The sequence below is a fragment of the Spea bombifrons genome, chromosome 8 (assembly GCF_027358695.1).
Source record: "Spea bombifrons isolate aSpeBom1 chromosome 8, aSpeBom1.2.pri, whole genome shotgun sequence".
Taxonomy (NCBI): domain Eukaryota; kingdom Metazoa; phylum Chordata; class Amphibia; order Anura; family Pelobatidae; genus Spea; species Spea bombifrons.
Genome location: NC_071094.1, coordinates 26381077 through 26402822, shown reverse-complemented (window position 1 = coordinate 26402822; position 21746 = coordinate 26381077). Strand labels below are relative to the sequence as shown.

General features: G+C 37.3%; 1 protein-coding gene across 1 annotated transcript in view; it reads right to left on the bottom strand.

Moving 5' to 3' along the window:
• Positions 1-21511, bottom strand: part of TRPC5 (transient receptor potential cation channel subfamily C member 5) — a 95787-nt gene extending 74276 nt beyond the window's left edge. Inside the window, exons 1-2 of the mRNA XM_053472779.1 lie at positions 21175-21511; positions 20998-21057 (exon numbers count right to left, since the gene is read on the bottom strand). The gene's annotated coding sequence lies outside the window, so the exon portion shown is untranslated. The remainder of the gene's footprint in view (positions 1-20997; positions 21058-21174) is intronic.
• Positions 21512-21746: the final 235 nt, after the last annotated feature.

The following is a 21746-nucleotide window of genomic DNA, read 5'->3' as shown; positions in this document are numbered from 1 at the left end:
TTTACCATGATTAGTTACCTACATAATTCATATCCATCAGAGCTGGTCAGTTGAGTTAACTCTTAGTTTGACTGACTACCCTACTACTTAGTCCACAACTTTCTCACATAATTGCACTAGTTTGATATTCGAACTGTAACAAGACATCCTTCCTTAGTACTTCTCATAGTTTTGGTATCTTTGTGTATTGTTTTCATGGATCTAGAGTTATTTTTTTTTCTTAATAATTATGAAACATTTTGACAAAATTATGTGCTGCAAATTAATGTCTAACTTCCTCTTACTGGCAAATACATGATCTCAGCTACAAAGTAAAATTTTATTTTGCTATCCCATATAGTAGTAAGTATTATTAGATTCACTGGGCATTTAGAATAGAAACTCAGAATTTGGGGTACATGTATCCTGTGGGGTTCAGGAGGTACTCTCCTTTTGTACTTGAATTAAATTAAGCATTTAAATGTTTCTATTACATATCCTCCCTCTCGTTTCTCTTCCAAGCTTTACATGTTGATATGCTAACGTTTATTTGGTTAAAATGCGAGAGACCTCAATTAATCATTTGTCTAAATGGAACAGCATCTTTAAATGGAGCCATAATTAGCGGCAGGACCTTAAACACCTTTTTAGGGTTCCTTGTTTAGTACTGTAATACAGTCTTACATAGGTTGCCATGGAATGATTGATTTTCAGTGATGCGTTAGCCAAGACATGTACATACCTGTGACAAATGAGTGCAAACTTTTCATCATGTAGTATCTTGTGTCCATTATTCATTATTATTATTGCATTATTCATATGAAAAGTGTGTGTTCCACCTCACTTTCCATGCTGAACTCTGAGATCTGAGCAACTGCCCTGCATGTACCCTTAAACCATACTTGTGTTGCAGTTTTCTTTTCTCAAGGGGACAGAATAATTTTCACATGTGTTATCATGCAGTGTACTGTTGTGAAAATAATTATCAATAATGTGCTTCATTATATTCACAGTAAATACAGAGTTAGTTCTTTTTGAAATTTCATTTAACTATATGGAAGACAACACAGGCCTAAGGCTGTCCTGGTTATAATGTTTAATCACCTGCGTGATTTCTGCTCCCTCAATATCTCAATTATATTATTAAAGAAGAATACATTTACTTTAGCAATTAGCAGCTCTCTCAATATTGATTAATTGCCTAAGGTTGAGAATGTGTTTTTAATGAGAGTTTCTTGGGTTCTGCCATCATTAGTCTTATCTTCCATAATTATCTCTAGTAAAAACAGAAAAGAGAAGCTTAAATTATTCTTTATTATAGGTTTTATATCTTGATCAGAGAGGCCCTAGAACAGTGATGTTGAACCTATGGCACGCGTGCTACAACGGGCATACAAAGGCCTCTATTGGAGCATGCGGCCAGGTTGCTCACTGCCCACCACTGGAGGAGCAGGCCTGGTTGGGGAAGTCATGGATTTCCCTGAAACCAGCCTAAAATAAAGATGCCCAATGTCTTTTTATACAGACCTCGCTTTCACTGACATAATGAGATAGATGGAGATCTAGTGCAAAGGAGGGGGATAATGAGAAAGATGACTGGTAGTGCCACTGAAGACATAGAGGAAAGGAGGAGAGAGGGTGACAAAATGGAGAGATAAAGAGGAAAAGAAGAGATTAGATACAGGGAAAGCAGAGACATAATGAGAGACAAGGAGAAGTGGGAGTGTTAGGGATACATAATAAGAAGGAGGAGATATAAAGAGAGAGAAGACAGGTGAGATGAAGAGAAAGGGGAGAGGCAGGGAGAAAAGATGAAGTGAAGAAGGAGAGGTAAAGTGAAACAAGGAGAGAGATAAATTAAAATGGGAATGATGAGATAAAGAAAAATAGGAGCGGTGGGTTCTATCTAAGAAGCCACCAAACACCTTGCACTCATCCTGTTTAATCTGAATATATTTATATACATTTAGATTAAACAAGGTATACAAGATAATTTTGTTAATTTTTTGGTAATATCTCAGATGGAATCCATGTGCTGCTGCCACTGGTCTTTTCTTCTTTAAGATTTAAACATAATTCAGTTTTTTTCTTCAAATATAGGTATATATGTGTGTGTATATGCATGTATGTGTGTGCATGTAAGTAAGAGAATATGCTTGTGTGTGAGTTCTGTGCAGTGTTGGCACTTTGAGATCTAGAAGATCCAGTGCTCCCTTGACTTTAGTCTGGGAGGGATGGAAGGGTAATTTGTATTTTGCAACATTAAAAAGACCAACCTACACCAGTGGAACTGCACCCGGTGGATGATATAAAGTTGACTTTATTCATAGAAAAGCAGCAGATTCTGTAGGGCTACTATAATGCAGTACAGTGATGATGAACAATACAATTTAAAATATTTGACAATAACATTCACCCTCATTAGGGCATCCTTTGACAAGCAGATGGCCCTGATCTTGTGAGCTTAAAATCTATTAATGCCTCTCACATAAAATATCACTTTTTGTTGAAAATAATACAGTATTAATCCCTCTTCCTTAGTAAATACAATGGTTACTTTTGCTTGTTTTAATGCAACATCAGACACACACAGAGGTCATGCAGAGGACAATGCCATTAGCCAGTACCAACCTGAGCTAATTTGGCCAATTATATTAATTAAAATCAGAGAGCCAATGCTGATTACCTGCAGCTGACAGTAAAACTAATAAGGTAAATTACTAAATGCATCTCCTGCAAGGTTATAGATTATTACAGAACTCACAGGGGTTAATCATTCTCCATAAGGTACTGGCTAATCATTATGCATCTCTCAAAACACCCTCAATTCATCAATAAGTATATATCAATAAGTATACTTTTTCCAAAAGATAATATGGACATTTAAGGTTGTTCTTTCCAAATATACTTTTGTCATAAAATGGATTTGTCACTTTTAAGGAATATTTATTTTTCAACTAAGGTATGATATAATTTGAGGCAACAAAGTATTCATAAAGTATTAGAATCCACCTTTTAAAAAGGTTTACAATCCTTTAAAAATATATTTCCATATACAGTCATGTGAAAAAAGAGAACACCAATCTATGGGTTTACATATAAGGGTATAATGACAATCATCTTTTCCTTAGCAGTTCTAAAAATTAGGTAAATACAAACTCAGATGAACAATAACACATATTACACTGTGTCATAATTTTTCAACAAGAATAAAGCCAAAATGGAGAAGCCATGCGTGAACAAAATACACCAAATGATTTAATATCCTCTAGAACCACCTTTAGATGCAATCATTTAAAGTAATAGTTTTATGTATGCCTTTATCAGTCTCTCAAATCTTTGTGGAGAAATGTTGGCCCACTCTTTTTTACAACATTGATACAGTTCATTGAAGTTTCAGAGCATATGTTTATGCACAGCTCTCATTAAGTCCTGCCACAGCAATTTAATAGGGTGGAAGTCTGGACTTTGAATGGACTATTGCAAAACCTTGATTCTTTTCTTTTTCAGCAGTTCTGTTGCTGGTGTGCTTGAGATCATAGCCCTGTTGCATGACCCAGTTTCGGCCCAGCTTTAGCTGTTGGACAAATGGCCTGACGTTTGACTCTAGAATACTTTGGTATACAGAGGAGTTAATGTTTGACCCAATGACTGCAAAGCAGGCCCAAATCATCACCCCTCCACCACCATGAGATGCTGATATGTTGTGTTTAGTTTTTTCCAAATGTGGCGCTGTGTATTTTGGCCAAACATCTCCTCTTTCGTCTTGTCTGTCCAAAGGACATTGTTTGTTTAGATGCAATTTTGCAGTCCTAATCCATGCTGCAATGTTCTTAATTTCTGGCAACCCTTCAAAATAAACCATGTTTGTTCAGTCTTTTTTTGATTGTACTGTCATGAACTGTAACATTTAACATGCTAACTGAGGAATGTAGAGTCTGAGATTTTAGCAATTTCTCTGAGCATTGCACACTGACCTTGTGGTGAATTTGCTGTGATGTTCACTCCTGGGAAGATTGGCAACTGTCTTAAATGTTTTCCATTTTTAATAATCTTTCTCACTGCAGAATAATTGACTTTTTTATGATTTATGGTTTGGAAATGTCCCTATTACCTTTCCCACATTGATAGGCAGCAACAATTGCTTCTTTAAGATCACTGCTGATGTTTTTCCTCCTTGACATTGTGTTAAAACACACCTAAATCTTCATCCTTTATAAAAGTGGTCTCACTTGCTGATTATCAATTAATCAAGGGCATTTGATAGATAGATTAACAGCACCAATAAGCAATAAGGGTGTACTTAGCTTCTCAATTTTGGCTTTATTTTTGTTGAATAAATCATGACACGGTGTAATATGTCATGTGTTGTTCTTCTGAGGTTGTATTTACCTAATGTTAAGACCTACTAAGGAACAGATGATTGTTATTATGCACTGATATGTAAAACCACAGATTTCAAAGAAGGTGTACTTTCCTTTTCACGTTTGAATGGAAGTTGTGACTTTGCTTTGTTTTCAGGGATCAATGAAACAACAACCCATCCATACCTTTGGAGTGCTTGTTTACAAGACAAACTATCAAGCTGGTGAATAGAAAAGTGAAGACTAGACTGATTTGCATAGTTAAATTCTATATGGCACAGGGAGGATGCTGTGACGTCAGTTTTTAATTAAATGAAGCAGTTATGTCAGTAACATCCAAATTTAGAAAAGCTAGATGTCACAAGAACTCATCGGGCATGTCTTGCAGACTACCATGTGACTTGCATCACACAGAATTACATGATTTAACATCTACACCCGCTTATTGTGGAGAAAAACACAGTGAACTTACATTCACATTTAGAGATGTGCTTCTTACCGATAAGCATTTAGGAAGCAGCTGCCAGATAAGCTAACAACTGAGAAAAGTTGTTCAGATTGTGGAGAGACAGAGATAGATAAGCATAAATGCCCCCTCAAGATGGGAATAGTTCAATGATAGGGGGAACAAAGCATCATAAATAGCTGCTAGGACTGTGAGCATTGAAATCACACAGCAGCTTAAACAGTAAGGTTTTAAGTCTATGTTCTTTATGTTACTCTATAGATTAGTGCATGTCTGTTTAGACATCTCAAAATGGTAGGTTACTGGCCTTGAGCACAGTGTCAGGAAAGGCACATACAGATATATATATATATATATATATATATTTATTTATATATATATACACATACATATATACATACATACACACACACACACATATATACATACTGTATATACCTATGTCTGTCAGTTTCTAACTAGTCATTATTTGTTCGCATTCACAGTTCTGTCCTCTGCATTAGTAAATATATTCTTGCAACATCTGAGCCTCAGTTGATGCTTTTCTCCTCTCTGAGCTCACGACCTATAAATTTGACTCATTCATAATACTGTATTCATATGCACAGATAACTTTTCATCTGGTGAACCTTTACTTCAGCCAAGCTACAGACCTTCTTTGCAGTCTTGGCAATAATAATGAATATAAAATGTGAAAGCCAGTTATTCTAAAATGTCTTGGATGATTTAAGTAATAGAAAGGAAGAAGAAAGGAAGAGAACAAAAGTGCCATCCAATAATGTATGTATTTACTAAAATGGTATAATGAAATGAGTGTCAATTTGTCAGCAAGTTTTCTAAAAGGATAGTCTAGATTTTAACAAGAGTTATGTTAAGTAATCCTCAAAAGTTAAGTTTTCTATTACAGCTCACATCCATACTATACGTGTTTGTCTCTGCTCATATTTCCCATTTAAATCTTTATAAAATGTACATAGAAATCTAGGGTTTATTTGTAAAGAGCCATTTTGGTATAACAATTACAGCAATAGTGCCGTCAGCACTATATACATTTGGTTGATAAGGTGGTAAGACCATTTGTAAAACCTTACAACAGGTTTGCACTTTATAAATAATCCACATTGGCTTAAACCCCTAAAATTTACACATCCATGAGCATTTTCTTGTTACTTAACAGTGTTTATGGCATAAAATGCAGGTGATTGCTTTACCCTACATATTGTATTGCCCAACAGGCTATGATTTGTTAAGGAAAGCAGGAACACATTATATTTATGGCATCTAATATATACACAATTGTTCTTCTAAGTACATTTTTAACTATATATATATACTTGTGAGGTCACCCTGTCCATCAAGTTCTTTCTTGTCTTTATAAGACAATTCTTGTAGCCCAAAAAGAGAGCAACAAGGGGGAAAAAAACACTGAAATGAAGGTAATTTAGTTTTGCCACTAACTGCCACTGAACGCAGCTGCATAATTTTAGAAGAAATACCATCACACAAATTACACAGACAATTAAAAGTGAGTATTTAGAGATGCAGACAAAAGTATCATTCATTATACTTGATGACAATCACAAAAAGCTATAGGCAGCAGAATGGTGCGATACAAAGTACTTCCTTTAATATGACACTGAAATGATTAATGCAATTCATTTCAATCTGCCCACACGCTACCACCATTTATAATAACTTTTAATTTATTTTGCTAATGAATGAGATTTCAAAGGCTAAAATTGTGAACATTACAGTAAAGCATAACATTAATCCCCTGTGTGAAAGTGAATTGATTTTTTGCTGAAACAAATATCAAATAGGTGTCTTCCAATCAGGCATATAATAATCTTACACGGCTGAGTTAAGATTGATCAATGAGCTCTTCTATTTAACTCTTGTAAGACATTTCCATTAAATAATGAGTGAGCAAGCAATCTTAAAAACGATGGCAAGTGATCTCAAAATCGATTTAGGTTGTACGTTTTGTTTTAGAAAAACAAACCCTGCCCGATACTTAAATATATTGCTTCACTTTCCATCATATCAATATTCTCAATTACTTTGCTGCTTTCTCTTCCATATGAGCTTGGCAGGACCCAGTAGGGTGTGATTGGGAAAGGGTATCTGAGGAGCCATGTGGCTCTCAGCGTGAGCCACAATAGAGCTGTGCTGTTGCATTGATTTTACCTTGCTAGATCATTGTACACCCCGGCCCAAGATTATTGAGGTTTGCTCTGCCGATATGTTCTGTGTATGTCCTGGTTCTGACCCCTGGTATTGGACTACTCCTGTTTTTGCCATTTGTATATCATCTGATTGTGGTTAATTGGAATTTTTGTCTTTTGGCTTTGGCATTTATTATTTTTTGCATTATCCATTGGCACCATGTACTTGTTCCTCTCTGTGTATGACCCTGGCTAGCCTGGCTCAAATCTTGTCTGCCTCTGTTGTTGTTACTCAGTATTCACCAGACTCTGGGGTTGTCTGACAGTTTCCCTCGGGTTGCTGCCAGTCCCCCACTCCATCTGCTGCCCACTGCCACTTCCCTGCTCCATGCCTGTTGATGGCTCATAAGGTGGGCAAATCTGCAGCTGTTACCCCAAATCCTGCCTGTCCCATGCACAGAGACTCCTCTGATCTTGAACCTATCCCTGCACAGAGACTCCTGTCTAACCTAGTAACCCCAGCGATAACAATGTGTTCTTTCTGGCATAAAGCTTGTGACCACTATAGTGATGTAATGTTATACTAGTCTGTTTCAATAAAAAGAGGAAAGACTTAAGAACACTGTGAAGTCAAGGTGCCCTTATATATTGTAGCTCAGGAACATATGGAGCTGCAAATCCTTCAAGTGACCTTAACGACCTATCCAACACAAGATAGATCAACTGGTAGCATGTCAGATGCAGTTATTGCTTGTCATAAATTGCCTTGCTCTGCAGAAACATTAGGATTATCTGCATTCAACTCATTTTCTACTTAGCCCTGAAAACATTGCAATGTATGATACAAAGAAGGGTTAACATTTCGAGGAGAAATACTGAAACCCTGTATTTGGAATAATATCTAGCCTACAATACCAGATTATTGTCTGAAGTTTTTTTTCTTTTGGAGATATATAGTATTTTGACAGAAATGCATACGTTGATTTAATGCTTTGGTGTAAGGTCTGCAAAATGTCCTCAACACACATTTATTTACTTTCATCCTGCATGGATAACACACTTAAAAGGATTTAACAGACTCCGGTCATAATTCAGGCCTTTGAGGCTTCTCTCTATATAGCAACGGTTGTGTTTGTCACCGAGATGAATACTGGAGCAGATTACAGCCATTTCAATATTATTCTCCAGGAGGTTACAGCCTTACTGCTTCCATAGGAATTAAGATGCTAAGTAGCAGACAGGTGCTGCTAATCAAATGCCCTTGATTAATTGATCATCAGTAAGTGTCCACCTCTATAAAAGACACGGTTTTAGCAGTTTGCTGGTCTGGAGCATTCATGTGTGTTTTAACACAATGCCAAGGAGGAAAGACATCAACAATGACCTTAGAGAAGCAATTGTTGAGGTATATCACTCTGGGAATGGTTATAATCCAAATCCATCATTCTACAGCAAGAAACATTACAGCACGGCTTAGCTTTGCAAAGTTGCAACCATAAGACCTCTGGAGCAAAGTCCTTTGGAGATGTTTGGTCATATTGCATAATGCCACATTTGGTGAAAACTAAATAAAGCATATTAGCACAAATACCTTTTAGCTGCCATTGAGTCGACCATGAACTTCTCTGTATACAAAGTGGTCTAGAGTCAAATGTGAGGCCATCTGTCTGTTACTCAAAGCTTGGCTGAAAACGGGTAAAAGAACAGGAGAATAAACCCAAGCACACCAGCAAATCAGAATGGCTGAAAAAGAAAACAATCAAGGTGTTGCAACGGCCCAGTCAAAGTCCAGACTTCAACTCAACTGGAACGCTGTGGCAGGACCTTAAGAGAGCTGTGCATAAACAAACGCGCGCAAACTGCAATGAACTGAAGCAACATTGTAAAGAAGAGTGGGCCAAAGTTCATCCACAACGATGTGAGAGACTGATAAAGTCATACAGAAAACAATTACTTACAATAGCCATTTTAATGCACCTTTCTTATAGATATGCCACTCTGCCCCAGATATGCCACTCTGCACCCCGATATACCACTCTGCCTCGATATGCTTTGTACCCCCTGATATGCTTTATGCCCTTCAGATATGCCACTCGCCCCCCCAGATATGCCACATACCCCCTGATATGCCACTCTACCCCCCAGACTTACCAATGCATCCCTAAACTTACCGCTTGTGCTCCAGACTCCCTGGTGTCTAGTGGGGGCAGCCAGTGGACGTCTGGGCGATGCACGTAGACAACCTCTATTGCTGCCCGCCACTTCTGCTGGGCTTCTATGACGGAGCGTCGGAAGGTCATGTCATGCCGGCGGTCATAGAAGCCCCGGCGGATTTGGCAGGGCTGCAGGGGATCTGGATCCTAACTGTCAGGCTCCACAGGGACTTTGACCAGCAACCTTGTGAATTCCAGAACGAATCACCTATCCACTTCTCCACCAAATGGATCCTGTTTCCTTCTACCTCTCCTTAGCCATGTTAGTCCTTCGTGCTCATGACACACCTGCCCCTCGTTCAAACAATTAAGGTCCAATATAAACTAGGCGTTATCCTAACAGCAGTGCTACAGCATTGTGTTCCTGGCCTGGTATACTGAGCTACTACTTTGCTGCATCTGATCTGTCTGCCGTGTATGACTCTTGGCTACGATCCAGAGAATCCGCTGCAGCGGGAAGGAGGTCTGTGCGATGTACGAATCGCGTAGACATCTACACGCTGCCCCAGCTACACACCGGGGACTCAGAAGTACCGGTAAGTGGGGGAGGGGGAGACAGGAGGATCCAGGTCCCCTGCAGCTGCGGGGGATCTGGATCTTAGTCGTCTCATAGTCAGACCTATTTGAGGTCTGCCATAAACTCTGATTTTGGGAATGACTGTACTGGACTTCAGATGTGCTTTCTTCTAAGGTTTTTAAGGCATGAAAAACACATAGTATCAGTGCTGAATCAAATAACAGAAAATGTTGAATTGTATAGAAATCAGACTACTCTGTGTCAAATCTGCCCACTTTTCCTGCTTTTATCGATTTTTTTATCTGTTAATTATATAAATGCTGCAAAATGTATTTTATGCGTTTTTGCAAACATAATTTTTACGTAAAACCAATACAAGCAAGACAATAAATTAATTATCCGAACTGGCTTTTGTCAAATTAGACTCTGTAAAAGACTGTAAGCTGGTTTGAGCAGGGCCCTCCTCACCTGTTGTCTCTGTTAGTCAATTTGTTATGTTACATACTACTTGTTATGTCCTGTCTACCCATTGTACAGCGCTACGGAATTTGATGGCGCTATATAAAACAATAAATAATACTAATAAGTAAAAGCACAAGGATTCGGATTCTTGGTGGCTAGTGCAGATACTTACAGGGTTCATTGACAGCACAATTTTATTTCTGATTAATAAGGATTTTAATTTAATGCCCTGAGACGGACTGCACCAATATACCAAGGTGTATAAATAAATCTTGGCTCACTATTTATCGAGATCACGAGCCAGCAGAGCTGATAAACCGTGTGTCAGATAAGCACATCTTGTCATTGCCATAGTAGATGGTAGGCTTTGCGATTTAAGCAATGAAGCTTCTAGTGATATAGACAGTCATTGAAGCCATGAACTGCGATCATTCCCCAAGAAAGTGTTAATAGCTTGCCAAAGACAATGATCAGACGCAATCATTTTTAAATCATCCATTCACTAAATGCGCAAAATATATTGGTCTAGTGAACGGAGCGTTAAACTCAATAATTTGAGGTTTTTTTATTATATTTACTGTGGTTGAATTTGGCATTTTAAAAAATTGGTGGCAAATTGAATTTTATTTCTAAATGAGTGTCAAATGAAACACCAGTTTAATTGTGGAATTAGTTTTTGATTTAGACAGAATCAGCACACAATGACAGTGAATTCCAACAGTAAAATAGGCAGCCAAAAGACCGATTTAACTCCAGACATTTATTCTTTTGGGAACAGGCTGCATTGGCCAGTCTTCATGTTAGAGTTATCTGGATGATTTTGACATTATTTTTATTTGATTGTTATTAGGAATTTAGTTAGAGACCAAATAGACCCAATATTTTTTGATCCCACCAATTATATGAAACAATCTACCTAAAATCCAGTATTTAACAAGCATGATTTTCTGTACAATCTATAGATTAATTTATCACAATGTCATCCACTCGTGTTTGTTTCGTTACATATTCTTAAAAACTGCATGCTTTATATATAAAGACCAATAAGTTAAAAAGTATGTGTCTCAGTCTTAAAAGTGCAATTGGAAATGATACTCATCTCTTGATGTCACAGACTAAGTGAATAAACCCAGTCACCCATGGGTGCCAAGTATCTGCACATGCACCCCAGTAAAGAACGGTTCACATGCAATACAACTGTTGACACACATACACAGTTCATTTTTCATTTGGTGCTGGGTTCTGATCTGGCAGAAACAATACAGAGGTATAGTGACCATCAGGGTTTCATGTTTTTTCTATGCCTTTCTTCAGACTTACTTCCCATTTTTTGAAACCATATTCATACATGCCATCACTTTTTTATGGATAACATTTTAAAAAGTGGGTAAAAAAATGAAAACTTAGTTAAGTTTGTTAAGCTTTCTTAAGGTTTTTCTTTTTTTTCTTTTTTTAACACCTAACTAACCCTAAACCTAATCCTAATTTTTTGAGACTTAAAAGCATGTTCAGTCCAGAGATTTCTAAATAGAGTAACTGACCTTTTTCTTAAATCAGTCATTAACCATATAGCGAAGCTGTGAATTTGTGGAATTTGTGAATGTTACTAATAATTTGTATTTGACTCAACTCACCAGCTTGGTTTTAGTGAAGAAGCAATTCTACAGCCTGAAACAATCCATTAAAAAAACATGGTATGGACTTCTCATCAGCTAGGTTGTTGTGGCTAAGTAAAAGGGCTCCTTCGAAGAAATGTGCAATCAGGGTACTAGAGCAAAACCAGAAAACAAATACAGTTATCATTCTGTTAATAGGATATTGATTTAGAGCTTGTGTGTTGTATGGTGTCCTCTAGAGACTAAATCTTGTCAGAGTTTTAGGGTTTCTCTAATAAACCTAAAATGGAACAATAAACAACTAGTAGGATTTGAGGACCTGAGCTGCATTGAACTATTGTAGAGATACCAGCTAGCCTATAAGAGGGCTTTTTGTATTTATAGTCAATAACCTGAAACATATACACTCGCAGGTTCTGACCTGTTTAAAAACAGTAAACACATCGCTCTCGAAAGCAACACAACGTATGATGACCAGATCTCAGAATCCCCTGATCCTTCTGGGAATTTTCTGGTTGCATCTGGTCCACCTGATGAAACTTCACTAATGCCTAAAGTGATTAATATTTCTGCAGATATGACAAACCAAAATTAAGGCAGTTAGTATTTTTTTAAAATATGGTTATCAAGACACACACTTAAAAACATATATTAACAATTTGTCTAGGATTGTATTTGCATTTAATTACAGCAAAAATATAAAAAATAAAATATGCTCATTTTTGTTAACATTAATACTTAATGTGAGGGATAGTAAATATTGAACAGCAGAGGCAGTAAGGATAATCTATACTATAGTTTCAGTCATTTAATACATTCGGACAAGGAGAAGACATTTATCTTTTCTGTTCAGCATATATATTGTGTTTCACAATTGCCATATTGGAACTCAAATTGTCTCTTCTGTAGTCTATTACCAAAGGTAAATTGAAAGTACATGTTTTTCACAGTCCATACCACCTTGGTTTTTCAGTGCCATATCCTTAGTGACTCTGTGTAGACCAGCTTATGATAACCATAACTAGTCAATTAAAATGGAACCATAACCTTCTCAAAGGATCCTCTTACTAAAGTTATCATTTTACCTAATTTACACAATTTGTCATTGCATTCATTCATTCATTTCTACCCTGTCAAGTAAGTGGGTATGCACTGGGCGCTAGGGAAGAGAAGAAGTGTCCAACCTAACGGACACGGAACTCAGCAGAGGTAAAGGAGTCCCTGAAAAATAACTCTTTTTTAAAATCATTACATTTTTAAGTAGAAAACATAAATCATGGCCAGTTTTAGAAGGTAAACAATAATGACAAAAAAATCTCAGAGGTGGAAGGTCCAATTTCCACTAGGGAAATGCAGAAAAAACCAGAGAAACAAAACGAAATCGGATTCCAGATCAATAGCGTTACTAAAAATAACTCGCTTGGCATTTTGACTTACTAGAAGATATTTCACCATGACACTACAGTTAATGGTAAAAAATATCTCGATAGGTCCTTTTTAAACAGCTTCCACCCTACTGAGCCACAAAGCTTTAGGTCTGTAATTTACAGCATGTGGAGTTTGAGGACGTTAGAGCCCTGGGGCAATAATCATAAAACATGTAATTTGGGTGCCACATACTGCTACGCATACATAACACTATAAACAGAGTTTGTGATTTATTTCTGTGTTTGGGTAGAGCGTGCAACACAGTGGAAATGCACATTCCATCTTTAGACGGTTTTAAAAACATTTGACCACTTGTTTTTCGGAGGTGATACTTGTGCTTTCTGTAATTGCTGTTTATAGGTCACAGAGATTAGGCATAAAATATTCCCCACGGACTATTATCTTGTAATTTAAAAAAAATGGCCTTACTGTCAATTTTGCTTCTAGTGAGGGCTATTCTGTATTGACATCATGTGTCCTGTACAAATCCTCTGCTTGAGTCCTCAGCTATGCTATACGTGCCATCATTGTCTGGCGGATGAGTTGTTGTGAGTTATTTCAAAAACCAGATCCACCTAATACTATCAACCCAAGGCTAGCAAGCAAAACAAAGGTGACACTGTGTTAAAACACATTTTAAAACAGCATCTTAACAGACCCAATTATTGCTAACAGTTTAACTAATTGAACTGCAGACTGTTAATTAGCATTCCCCCCAGCCTGGCAGTTTGTCTACTGTTTGTGTTGTTTTGTCATGCTGAATGGAAATGCACTCTCAAATTAGTATTGATTAGAAAACAAATGAACATAATCAGCCCAATAATCCAATGTGCCTAGAAACAATTACAAAAATAATCATGTCTTTTTGTAATTTCATGATGGTAAAGGACCATGTGTGACTAGTGAGGTAGGGGCACACACGGTCCCAACTTAAAGTGTGTCGAGCAACAGTCAAGAGAAGATACTATGAATAATATTTAGATTCATAGAAAACAGGATGAAATAATACATGGAGAACAGGCTAGTGCACTTCTTTAAATATGTTTATTGACCATTGTCGAATGGTTATGTTGACTGGAATAAGTACATGGGTGACCTTCTAAAAAAGAAATGCCAAAACCAGTATACCATACCCATAAATTTGTGGGGTTTTACCATAGAGTCAAGTGAGATGCACTGTATGAGCGCATTTATGCAAATTTTTTTAAAGAAATTCAGGTCACTGTACTTTTTAAAACCCAATATGTATCAGCACATGTAAATAAATTATCTGAATTAAATATTCAAATCCAAAATATGTAGATATCAGCTATAATAAAAAATGTAATCATTAAAAAGGTGAAAGAGAATATTTAGCCTATTTTTCATGCTGTAAAGGCTCGAACCTTGGTCTTGTGATAAATTAAGGGTTGCCAGTGCCATATGCCTATGCCATGTATGTTTAAATTCCTTCATTGTATTACCCTCTACCGCTTCTGCAGTGAGACTGTTCCACGTATGTGCTATCCTTCCAGTAAAACTTGACTATAACTTCTTGGTGTAACATTTTTCCTCTTTTGAAATATTCTCCCATCCTTTACTTGGCTAAATCCCATTATATATTTACATGTTCCTATCAAAACCCTTATTGTTCATCTTTCCTCCAATCTATAGATATTGAGATCCCTTAGTCTTTGCCAAAAATATTTATCATACTGTGAGCTGGGATCATGTAACCACACAGTCTTAAGGTTTGAAATACCACATAAGGCTGAATTCTTTTTAGAAATTATAGTCATTTTATTAAAAGATCTGTAAACAAGCATAAATAAAACAAACAAAAAGAAAAACCTTGCTCTCTGAGCACTTACTGACAAACAGCAACTAACTATTGTTGGACGGCTTACCCGCTACAAACATAAACATTTAGCACAGACCTTTTTGCTTTAGGAAGCGTTCAGTAGATTCTTTTTGGAGAGAATTGCAGTCTCACTCACTTCTTGTGGCTTTCTCACCTGAATAACTCACAGGGCTCCTTTTTGTAGCAGCCCCCTGCTGCTCATTGGTAACAGGTGAGTAATTATCTGGGATAACCAGAACTCCTGGACTGGCTTCATCACCTGCTGCAAGTAAACTGTGGAGTGGAGCACTGGCCCTCCCTTCTCTCCAAATGCTCCACCCCAGGGACCCAAACGTAACTACAACATTACCATTATTTTGTCGGTAACAAAACATTCTCCCTGGGGTTATCAAATACATTGCACTGCAGTATTTTGTGAGAAATATATATGTTATCCACCACCATGCCCTGTTCCCTGTCACAATACAAAACATTTACCATTTTAGTAGCCCTTCTAAGAACTCTCACCAGAATCTTGATATCTTTCTCCAGGAATGTACACAGCTCATAATTAGTGTTTTTAGAGGCTATGTTTGTTGCATTATGTTATAATGTATATATTATATAGTAAAATGTTCTCAGCTTGAAATTGTATGGGGTAGTTCACATTTCTGGTACTGAATTATTATTTGTCTATGTCACTTTGTGAATGAGATTTAGCCATTACCAGTTGCCCGCTGATAATTTAAGTAACACAAACCTGATTTACTTTCCTTTTCCTTTCTGTCCTGGGTTATTGAATTTTACTCTTGGCAAATAGCCACAACAGCTAGTTCTCTGCTGTTTACATAAAACCAGGAGTGAGCCAGTCATTATCAATTATTTCCCATCTGCTTATATAATCTATGTGCCATGCTCCAAAGCTGAAAAATGAATTGGCAAACACCGTAATATTTATCACCAAGGTAGAAGCAGAACAGTTTTTATAAACTTTTCTTAATATAGAAGAGACTGCTTTGATTTAGTGCCAGAAGAGTGCAATTGGGGTGAGAATTCCAAGCCCAGCTAATATAGAAGTATAGAGAATTGTAAACTAGAGCAGACTATGTGAAACCGCTATGTAACCTGCTAAGTACTCAACAGCCACACTAGTTTTTATATGGGACATTTTAATACTGCCTCCTGCTACATTTAAAAATACAGAAAGTCTTATTGTTGCCAGTGTTAGTGCCAGGAAAGTCCGGCAGTTGCCTGGTGCATACGAACCATGGGATTGTTGGCATTCACTTGCCTCCAACGGGTTGAAGTTGGTCTGGTGCAGAAGGTGCAACAGAAGTCCCTAAAATGTGCAGGGAAAATGTGCAAGTTGTCTATGCCTACATCGGTATTGGAAATGTATTTAAGACATACATTGTATGTATGTGTGTTGACACTAATAGGGTTCTTGACCTTGGGTGCCATTTGGTCTAGGACCAGACTTCCAATGGGTAGAAGTTGGTCTGATGCAGAAGGCACAACAGAAGTCCCTAAAATGTGCTGGGAAAATGTGCAAGACCTGACCTGATTGTTCTAGTGGATAGTATTGGTATTTATTTGCTTCTGTCTCCTGCTGCTATATACAGTTATTTGAAATTAAGCATACACATACTTCTACAGAAGAGGCTGAATTGCAACATTCCAAGGGAATCATCTTTATACATAACAATCCATAACACATTGATGTATTTTCGAGCCTAACATGTAATTCCTGAAACTGTCTGTGGAATGTCATTGTTTTATTTTTTTTTGGTTGGTAATGATATTATAGATACTTACATAATGCCCCCTGTTCTCAACAGGTCATTGTTCCTTTACAATCACTAACTGTCATGACAAATGTTAATCGTATTTAGAAAGTGGGGAAATTTTTAACCAACCGTTTCATTCTTAAGAACTGACTTGATAAGGGTATGATTGAAAAATATATTATGTTAGGAGAATGTTCACTAAAGGCAGAGTTGGCAGGAGAGTTGCGGTGTCAGATCCCTCAGAATCCATGAAGAAGGTCAAATACTAGCACGTTTCTCAGCAAGCTGAGCAGGGCTAGCGTGGAGACTGAAGAAACCTTTCTTATTGAACTATACATTACATAATCCCAGCCAAGCCACAGAAGCTCTCACTGGGGTCGCTTCTCCAAAATGTACTTTACATTTGACAAAAAAAACAAGAATTTGAAAAAGAAAAACTGTGAAATGGAATCATTTTCATATTTGAAATTTAAGAAATTTTGAGTTATACGTCATTGTACAATATGTGTTATTTTGACATAAGAAAATGAAGATGAAATACTGTTTGTTTGGATGAGTGAAAGATAGTTCCCAGGCAAGGTCTGGAATCTGCTCTTAAATTCTAGTGGAACTTGTCTATATATGGCCATTTGTTCCGATTTTTATTTTGTCTGAGGAATGTTCTCTTTAGGCCTCCTGTGAAGATTCTGCAGCAAGGTTTACAACATGCCAGATCTCTAGTGAGTATGGCCATGTGTGTAAAGGTGCTGTTCCACTTAGAGAAACCATTAATTTAATTGTGTAGTATGTTAAAGAAATTAACCTTATATTATTATTATTTCCTCTGACAGTTCAATCACATAAACGTTTCTTCCAATTCTATAGCAACAAGGTATCATTGCCTCCTTTTGTGTCTCATGACAAGTAGGTGTTCTCAGCAAAAACTGAAAATGAGAATTTTACAAGACAAAGGAATTGTTTAGGGGGATGGTTTTGGGCATTCAACCAAGAATTCTATTTCTAATCCTGCATTTAGTTTCAAAAGTGTCGAATTGAGCAGGGCAGTTGGAACGTTAAAGATTATACGGTTTATTTTTAATTCCACAATATCTTGCTTATAAATATCATGCTTTGCTACAAAGGCCATTTATAACGGTATAGAGATTCTGATTACAGCAGTTTTACAACCAAACTGGATACACCACTGCAGCCACCCATCTCTCTGCAATGTCCAAGTGCTCCATATAAAGGGTAGGGCTGGTTGATGGGCTGGCCTGCTGTGGGAGGTAGAACCTTAGCAGGGTTACGTAACGTGATGTTACATGGCCAAGGTAGCAGCGGCAACCTTCATCATCTGCACCAAGCACAGTAAGAAAATGAGCATGTAAATAGGGGTGTAATGGGTCAAAAATAGCTCCAGCCCTTCCCCGAGGTACATCTGTGTAGTTGCCATCATTGTTTTGCTTTAAGTGAGCTTGATAAGAACTACAAATTTAAAACCTCCATTTATCTGAATAAATGCAAAATTAAGAAGGGACAGAATAAGGAAAAACAAATCTTAGTTTTCTAATACCCCAGAATTCTCTCATTTACTTGAAGGTCATTGGCAGTTCCATCATCCAATGCGTTATGCCTATATAAGCCGCAACATCACTAGTTGAATTGTGCCTATACATCACAGTGGCTACTATGAGTCTATGGTATTGGGATTATAGATCACCGGAGAGGAAGAGAGAGATGTAGATCATGGTGAAAACAGTGGGGGTCAGTGGGCTTTTGAAAGCAATTGACATACGATTGAATTGATGGATAGCAAATGTGTAACAAAGTAAACATGATCTCTAAGATAATGTATGTAATGCAAACAGTCCAAGGATGCATCCGACTAAAATAATTAAGTGCAACAAAACTTGCAATCCTTTATATCCAATAGATGTAGTCATTTTTCACCTCATTATCCTTTTCCAATTTAGTGTAACTGTGCATGGCTGCAAAAACACACACTCACACATGTGATTCAGAGCAATGTACCATGCCGTGAACATTTAGGAATGGCATGTAGACACGTTTTGAAAACAAAGTCAAGGATTCATCTTCTCTGGAGGGTAAACACTCCACCAAGCGAGAAGAGGAGGAGGTTAGTGGTGGAAACAACAACGTGGACAGAAACTCAACAGAATGCATGATAAGAAAGGTTTAATATACGAAGTGATGAGAGGGTAGGTTAACAATAGGGCACAAGTGTATAGTTTAATGTATTCTATATATACGTCTGGCACGTCTGTACATTTTTAAAAACAGATTTAATTGGTGAGATATATCTGATCACAGATAGAAACCTACTGACGGGTGAAATTCAGATAAATGCAGACATTAAATAACAGTGAAAGACTGCGTAGTTGAAGCTGCATTTTTTCATCCATACACAATACTTTTTGCTATTACCACAGCCTCTGAGATTATACATTATTAATGGATGAATAGTAAGACAACATGGACTGGGGGGCATCATATAACATATCCAAAGGAATAAATAATTAATGAAATTAGTAATGAAATATTAAGGTGACGGCCAAAGTCAGTAACAGGCCATTTGAGCAACGTTTTTCTGTCAGTGGGGCTTGCACATGGGAAAATATACACTGGTCCTAGACCTTTCAACATACATGGTGTTTAAAGGTATTTTCCTGTGTTAGGATGAATGAACCAAATTATTGGGTTAAACACAACATGTTCCATTTAAATCACATCATCTCTGTATCTCTATCATGAACATTAGATTGTAAGTTCTTTGTCCAAGGAATATTTGGGTTGACATATAAAACCCTGCTCTGCAGCTACATTAAAAAGAAAAATAATTTGTGCATGAATTAAAAATTCAGCTGGGTTATCATCTTCATTCTACATTTACAATTTGATACAAAGGAGACTAGAGATTATCTTTAGCATTGTGAAAACCTGCAAACCATGAGATGTTTTATTCTGTGCGACGCAATATTACGAGAAGGAAATCTTGATCCTTACAAGGCGCATATAAAGCAACAGTAATATGGCCACTTGTGAAAACAACGCTAGATAGTAATAATGGAACTGCAGTCCCTTCCACCGGAATATTGCAGGATTTCAAAAACAGTAAAAATCAAGGCACCAAAACCTGCTGAAACTGCCAGAAAGGGGTGGGTGCTGAAACTGCATCATATTTGTAGTTAGTTTTTTGTTGATTTCAAAAGTAAAACCCTCTATATATCCTGGAAAATTTGACGCAGCTTAGTGCCCCCTTTGGTGCAGTTATGGACTCTGGTGAATAATTACTTAAAGTAAATGGTTCTAGAGAGTGCAAAAATCACTAGAGCTCATTCCAGCCATCATTCCACACTTGAATGGAGACATGTATGTGATTTATGATCTCTTATTCTTAACAACAACAAAATACTTCCTACAGCAGCAGAAGTTTTCTAATATGGTTTTTATTTCTGATTCCGTAGTGGCTATTTTACCAACTTAGGTTCTAGATAAACACTCATGACATCACATCCATCTGCCAAGGACAGTTTACAATCAAACTCCATCTACAATGTATAAAACTAACGCAAAGGACACAATCAAGATTCAAAATAACAACTAGCAGCAGCAAAAATATACCATACAGCAACAATTTGCTCTTTTTCCTTGCAGTGAAATTCTGTGCATGTATAGTGTTAAGCAACATAAGCCGCTTTCCTGCAAAATCTGATATTAGATGGCTCAAAGATTACACTAAACAATTTGCAGGCTTGTTAAGTGTTTTATTTTGTTCGGCGGTTTAGAAACCCATTTTCCAGCTCATAAAAAACTGGGTCAGATATAGTCTAGACTAACATTTCAAGATTCGGGCAATGCAGTGGATATAAATCAGTTAATGGCTGTGTGGATTAAACATTGTGTCCCTTTAATTGCACAAACTCTAGCTTTTCTAGTTGACACTACTAAACCTGGAGCACCATGATTTAGGTTGAAAAGCATCTTTCTTAAAGACACGAAGAACACGTCCTAATAAAAAAATATCTGTCACGCTGCATTATCATTTATATAACATGTAAGTGCATAGAATAGAAGGCATTTCTTTAACCCTTAACATGGGTACAATATGTCGCAGGCCACTATGCAGTGGGGGGAAAAATAACATTAACGTAAGACAATAGATGTCAAAGATTTTGACTTACCTAGGCTGACACTTATGGTCTACATGGTCTTCTTCTTCTCTTGTAAATCCTATCGTCAACCTGAGAAGCAGCCCAACAAGTACTGTGAGTCCAACATTTTTTTTTTTATTATTATTCTCTTCCAAACTTCCCCATGATGGAAAAAAATGTTAACACAAAAAAAAAAAAAATCCCCACCTTCTCTTACACCTGCTTTAAACCAATCCAAGGAGCCAATAACCCCGTCTCCATCTGGATAAAATGTAGAGCAGCAACATCATGGTTTCTTTGATTCAACAGACCTCTGGAGATGAAAGCATCTTCCCCTAAAACAAAGGGGGAGAGGTTACCCTTATTATATCCCACTGCATTGGTGCATAAATGCCATAAATTGTACATAAGATTTATTTCCTGAAATGATCACCCAGGCTGTGAGTTGTTCACTCCTCCAAAGGGTTACCTTTTGAATACGGGCAGACGAAGCTGTGGATGCTGGTGTATGATGGTTGTGTGTATTTCACGGAGGAGAAGCAGCAGTCAGTGGAAAGCACGCACCTCCCTTTCCCCCTCTCCCTCCCACCCTTCTTCTTTTTCAGACGCTTCTTCCTTACACCTTGCACATATACACAAGCACCAAATGCGTTACACACTCAGTATGTCCTCCAGCATCTGGGGACTGAACAGCCAGCCAGCAAATAAACAGATGTTCAGCTCCGCGTATCCGTTCAATTTGTTGGTTTGATTACACAGTACATGGTGCCGTAATTCTC